This window comes from Nannobrachium achirus (genome assembly GCF_963921795.1).
Source record: "Nannobrachium achirus genome assembly, chromosome: 15".
Taxonomy (NCBI): domain Eukaryota; kingdom Metazoa; phylum Chordata; class Actinopteri; order Myctophiformes; family Myctophidae; genus Nannobrachium; species Nannobrachium achirus.
In genome coordinates this window covers 10,164,843-10,171,467 of record NC_137822.1, presented here as the reverse complement: position 1 = coordinate 10,171,467, position 6,625 = coordinate 10,164,843, and positions in this window count along the sequence as shown.

The following is a 6,625-nucleotide window of genomic DNA, read 5'->3' as shown; positions in this document are numbered from 1 at the left end:
AAATAGGAATAGCCGATCTACAAACCCACAACGGCTCGATCCGTTGTTTGCTGTGAGTTTGTAGACCTGCTCCTCCCCCCCTCACGTTGACAGATTTTTCCGAAATAGGGATGCCAGGGTTAATGTGGTACATTTTAAAGGCGCTGCCTTTAAACAAAAGGTTGTGTGTTAAATTAAATCTCTCCAGTAAATACCAACTACTCCAGTAGTAATCATTGCTTGCTATTAGAGTGTCAGTAACAGGTGTCTCCCCGTCTCTCCAGCTCTTTGGAAGCAGAAAATACATGTTGAGGTGTTTTGTTTTTCATTAACAAACACTAAAAAAACTAAATAAAAATGAGAAGAGAGACTAAAAGACAAGTCATTTGATGTTTGGTTGCGTCTGGGTGTTGCGGTTCGAAAGTAGCAGATCTACAAAATCACAAGCTATTTTCAGCATGCAACCTAATGTAAAATCTGGCATTACGATGCCATCAAGGCCTTGAAGAATATTTTATTGTCGACAAATGCAATGACTTACTGCAACTTTAATTAAATAATAAAACTGGACTTATTGTCAGACAAGACTACATTTCCCAGAAGGAATTGCATGCATTTAATTCAGTCTGACAAGAAGCAGGGATAAAACATATCACCACCGGCCATAAAAATGAAAAACCAGATGAGGAGGTGTATCAAAAGCATGGTTCCATCCGGCCCCCAGCCAATCCAACCCTGCGATCAACACACGTTACAGTGCTGTTTGTCACATGACATTGCTGTCGGGCAGAAACCTTGTATCTCCGTATTTCAACTGCCTATGATCTTCATAAATGAATGCCCTATTCTTCATCATACAAGAGTGTTTCACAAAATGAAAATAGCATATAACGATGTGCTGTACAACGGAACCACTTAAACTCTCAATACTTATACTGTAGTTTAACGGACCGGAGTTGCAATTGTACTTGGTACGCTCTTTTTGCACTTGTGTTGTGAGCTTGTAGATGTACTATTTTTTGGTGAATATGCCCCCCAGGTTAGTTGGGGTTCAAGTGGTTTTCAAGTGGTTAAGTTTATGGGTAAAACATAAGCAATTCATATGAAGATTTACCGTAAGCACCGTTTCATGAAGTCAAACATATCATTGGGGTGATGTTGCTCTTATTGTTGTAGTCGCTATTCGACATCTCTTTCTGCATTGTAACAATAGGGGGTGTTAAATTGTGTTGTTTCTTCACATGTATATGCATTAGATTAATGCTCATCGCTCAAATAAAGGAAAACGGCTATTCGACCTCACTGTTGTTATCACTTTATTTAAATGTACAGTGTACACAAATGAAGCTAAAGATGTCTAACTGAAATGGACCCATTCAAGAAGGGGCTTCTGTACCTGTAACTGACTTGATATACAGTAGCCAATAAAAAGTACAGTAGGCTTATTACATATTACAGTATCACTGTGTTACACAATGGTGACCGCCTGAAAATATGCTACCCAGATATAATTAAAAAACATAAGTGGTCTTATTCCACAATGCTGAGATAATAATTTTACAGTAGACCTACATAAACAAATTCACTATACAGGCAATAAGTAAAGTAATTGAAATAGTGTCCCATTCATTGGGCATGTAAGAGAACACAGGTCTTATTCCACAATGCTGAGATAACTATTTTACAGTAGGCCTACATAAGTGTCCCATTAATTGGGCATGTACAGTAATAGAACACAGCAGCATTACATTAAATCATATTATAAAAACTAACATTCTAGTAAAATAGTTCTACCTTGTACACTTAATATGGTTTAAAGGTTTCAATGGAGTGAACAGGTGGCGCAATCTTGGGAGATTTTCAGCTGTTACTTTCAATGGTGTGACACCACGTTCTTCTATTATAATATCAATGAATAACACCAGAATAATTTGAAAAAAACCTGGGTAAAAAACTAAAAAGGTAATTAAAACATTTACCAGTAACACCTAAGACTTAAGCAATATTACACGAGAGGGTGTGCATATAACATGATTATCCTGCACGACAGCCTTGCGGCAGGAACGAGCCGACAGGCGAGTTCCGTAGGTAGGGCTGGAGTGTTGCCCTTAAAAAAAAACACCTCAACTTCATTTCATTGTAATTAAGATATTCGATAGGAATTTGTACATTTTTAATGCCACATTTAGCTACTATGTCCCTGAACGTCACATGAAAACCGCTAGCCTAGCCGCCTAGCATAGTGTGGGGAGAGAGGAGCACTTGCTGTCTTTCGTGACCAACGCAGCTGATTTCTTTATTTGATGAGAGACAGTGCATCTGTGCTCCTTATATGCACGGTTGGAGAGCCTGTTTTCCATTGAGAGGCCGACTACCTGTTGTATAATAATAGTTGTATGGTTGTAAAGGAAGAAAACAAAGGAGCAGGCAAATCTATCTCCAAAAGACGAGTCCTAATGGAGGCCCCTGTTGACAGGAGCAGTTTAAAGGTCTATAATATATATGTCTATCCAACTCCCTGACACCACACAGCTTGAATGCACTCTTTTCAGAGGAATTAACTGACTGAGACTCTTGTCACACTGTTAACATTGTGAAGAGTTTTCCCTTGTGTGGATATGCTGTTGTGTTGTCATGCGAGTTGACTGATTAAAACTCTTTGTTTATACTGGAAAGTTTTTTCTTCAGTGTGGATACGCTGGTGCCTCTTTAAGTAGCCTCGTGTAGCCAGGCTTACTCATCTGCGAAGAGAAAAGCTTGGTGACAATATGAAGCAGAGACAGTTCTAGGAGGTGGGGCTGAATTTTCCCAGAAGTCCCAGAAGTCCTGAAAACGTATTCCCCGCTGGAAAAAAATCTGGTCTACGTCTCCTGCTCCGTCGGTTGCGCTCGCAAAAAACAATATGCAAACAAAAACATTGATTAAGGCGATGTTACACCTATTGAGAGCGAGTTAAGAGCTACAATCTATTTTTGTTTTTTTGCTGGGGAATGTAAACAGACCCGCACCGCATGACGTAACTTCCGTTAAACGCAGCACTTCTGCTAGAAATCTTGGAACCAAGTCATATTGTGGCCAGGGTGCTCTTTAAGTTACCTGACTTTGTGAAAGTCTTCTCACAGTGTTTACAGTAGAACTGTTTTCTCCAGTGTGGAGACACTCGTGTCTCTTCAGGTGATCCGACCGTCTGAAACTCTTGTCACAATGTTCACAGTGGAAAGGTTTTATTCCAGTGTGTATACACTGATGTGCCTTTAGAGTAGTTAACACACTGTAACTCTTGTCACAATATTCACAGTGGTATGGTTTTTCTCCAGTGTGGATACGCTGGTGTTTTTTCATGTCAGAAGACCGAGTGAAACTCTTCTCACAATGTTCACAGTGGAAAGGTTTTTCTCCTGTGTGGATACGCAAGTGTATTTTCATGTCTGAAGACCGAGTGAAACTCTTGTCACAATGTTCACAGTGGAAATGTTTTTCTCCAGTGTGGATACGCTTGTGCACCTTTAGATTACTTAACGTGCTGAAACTCTTGTCACAAAGTTTACAGTGGAAAGGTTTTTCTCCAGTGTGGACGGACAGGTGCCTTTTCAGGGCACCTGGATTTGTGAAACTCTTGTCACCATGTTTACAGTGGAAAGGTTTTTCTCGAGGGTGGATACACTGGTGCCTCTTTAAGTCTACCGACCTCCTGAAACACTTGTCGCAATGTTCACAGTGGAAAGGTTTTTCTCCAGTGTGGATACGCAAGTGTATTTTCATGTCTGAAGACTGAACGAAACTCTTGTCACAATGATTACAGTGGAAAGGTTTTTCTCCAGTGTGGGTACGCTGGTGTGTTTTCAGGTGACCTGACTGACTGAAACTCTTGTCACAGTAATTGCAGGGGAAAGGTTTTTCACCCGTGTGGACACGCAGGTGCCTTTTCAGGACACCTGGCTGACTGAAACACTTGTTACACAGTTCACAGTTGAAAGGTTTTTCTCCAGTGTGGATACGCTGGTGTTTCTTCAGGTCATTTGAACAAATGAAACTCTTGTCACAACTTTTACACTGGAAAGGTTTTTCTCCAGTGTGGGTACGCTGGTGATTCTTCAGTTCAGTTGACTGACTGAAACTCTTGTCACAATGTTTACACTGGAAAGGTTTTTCTCCGGTGTGTATACGCTGGTGTGACTTCAGGTAACCTGACTGACTGAAACTCTTGTCACAATAATTGCAGTCGAAAGGTTTTTCTCCCGTGTGGACATGCAGATGTTTCTTCAGGTGAGATGAATACCTGAAACTCTTGTTACAGAGTTCACACTGGAAAGGTTTTTCTCCAGTGTAGACACCTCCACTTGTCTCCCCCCAATCATCACCGTCGTCAGTGACTTCAGTGTCAGATTCGAGTTCAACTTCGACTTCAGAGCAGTGTGAAGAGATGTCTTGCTCAACTTCACTTTTCACTGCTAGTAATGTCAACGTTGATCCACCAGGCTCCTCTGGTCTTTGAAGGACTTCCTCCTGTTCCTCTTTAATGTGTGGAGTCTCTGGTTCCTCCTGGAGCAGACTGAAGCTCCTCTCGTGTTCAGGAGAAACCTCCTCTTTACACACAACCATGTGCAGGGTGTCTAGGAGAAGAAAAATACAAATAGTGAACACTGGGTTCCTAAAATGTAGGTCTATTTTTTCCATCTTCCATGTACATAGCTATTACCTACTAAGACTGACCAAACAGTTACTAAATAAATACATGTGGTTCTGGGAACTCTAAACCAGGCTCTAAAGTTTTCGCAAGATTTAAGGAAAATATCTTTAACAATAAATGTACCGCCACTGATTCCCAAATGGACCCAAATGCATTTGGGTCCTATCCGGAATCAGTGGGGGTAAATTCACTATAAATGTGTTTTTCTTCTTAGGAATGCGAAAAATGCTAAAGTATTATTGAACTCAAGTCTCCATGGCTTGAGTAATCAATAGAAAAAGTCATTTTGGGGGTGAACTACTCCTTTAATACATGTTTGTGTCAGCTCCACAGACTGCGGTCAGCTCCCTCTCACTGCGCTGTGGGAGTGTTCAGAGCAGGAAAGCGAGAATGCCTCAAAAGGTAAAAAAGAAAAGCGAAATTATTATTATTTTTAATGCAGTAATGTTTTATTTATTTAGTTAATGCAGTAAAAATGTTTTACCTTAAAAGTAACAAGTATTACAAGTAGCAAGTAATTTGTTTTACATCTAATAGTGTCCTGCAAGTCATGGTTGTTATTCAGCTTCCGAGTGCCATGCACTGAAATCTGGAAATAGTTGAAGATGTACTTATTTGTATGTTGTTAACCACTTAAAGACCAGCTGGAATGCCTTTGTTCAACAATATCGTAACGCAATTCCCAGTGAAACGGGCTGGGTGGCTCTGTCACAGCTGAGTTTTCCTGCTCAATATTTACAACAGCCTCACAACACACAGTAAGTGATTTAAAGTCTGTGATCTAAACTTGTGTTGCACACTACAACAAGGCAGTGCCGAATCAAGTGTATGTTACTGCATTGAGTATTTCTCACCTCAAAACATAATAAGGCATCATTCGGCCATCCTATTTGTTCAGATTCAACAGAGTGGCACTGGCCTCTAGTATCTAGCATAGGCTAATGAATCATAGCTGTTTGAAAGACTACTTGAAGTGATTAGCAGCACCAGTAAGACCCCCTAATCGGGAGATTAGGGGGTTTAGAGTAGGTAGGAGCAGTTTCCAAAAATGTGTTTTGCGAAACTCGCCCTGATGGTGGCGCTAAATGGGACAGATCCATGTTGATGACATGACTCTAGACATACTGTGTACTGCTTTGTGTGATTTTACGGCACAATCTGTAGGAGCAGAGTCCAAAAATGTGTTTTGCAAGAATCAGCCTCATGTTGGCACTAGATGAGGGTTTGGCATGGATAGGGGCAACGGTGGCGGAGATATGAGTAGGGCAAAAGTGTGACGTGACGTGATGTGACTGACAGACTAAATGCGATGCAATGCTAAATGCCCCAAACTTGGTAGGTGCTGTTAGACGGCTGGGCTTTTAAACAGCCATAACCTAGTGGTTGGAGTTTCCACCCTGAGATTGGGAGGTGCGAGTTCAATCCGGGCCGGGGTCCTACCAAAAAAACTATAAAAATGTACTTGGTCCTCTTTTTTCCCTTAACACCAGATCCTTTGTGATGCATTGTGAACTTGTATATCAGATTATTTATTTTCTTATTATTATTTTAAATACACCCCCCACCACCAAATGGATGATATGGTACAAGTGGTTAAACCTCAAATCAAGAGAGTTTTAAAAAGCCTGTCAAATACCTGTGTTATCTCACACAGATCAGACTCACAGACCCATTTCTAGACCTCTCACCCCCTATAGATGCCATAAAAATCAACTACCATGTATAAGGGGTAATGTCTGGCTCAGCTGTCATTATCGAGAAAAATCCCAACAAGATGATATCGGATTAGTGGTTGACATCCTTAACTTAAGGGATTTTTTTTTAATAAACACAGACATGCAGAGATTTCGTATAGAATAGATAATAACCGGGTATTATCATTGCCATGACATTTATTTTGCCAAGATTACTGTACAGTGAAAATACGCACCGAGGTGTGGGTGGTCGTCAGGTTCC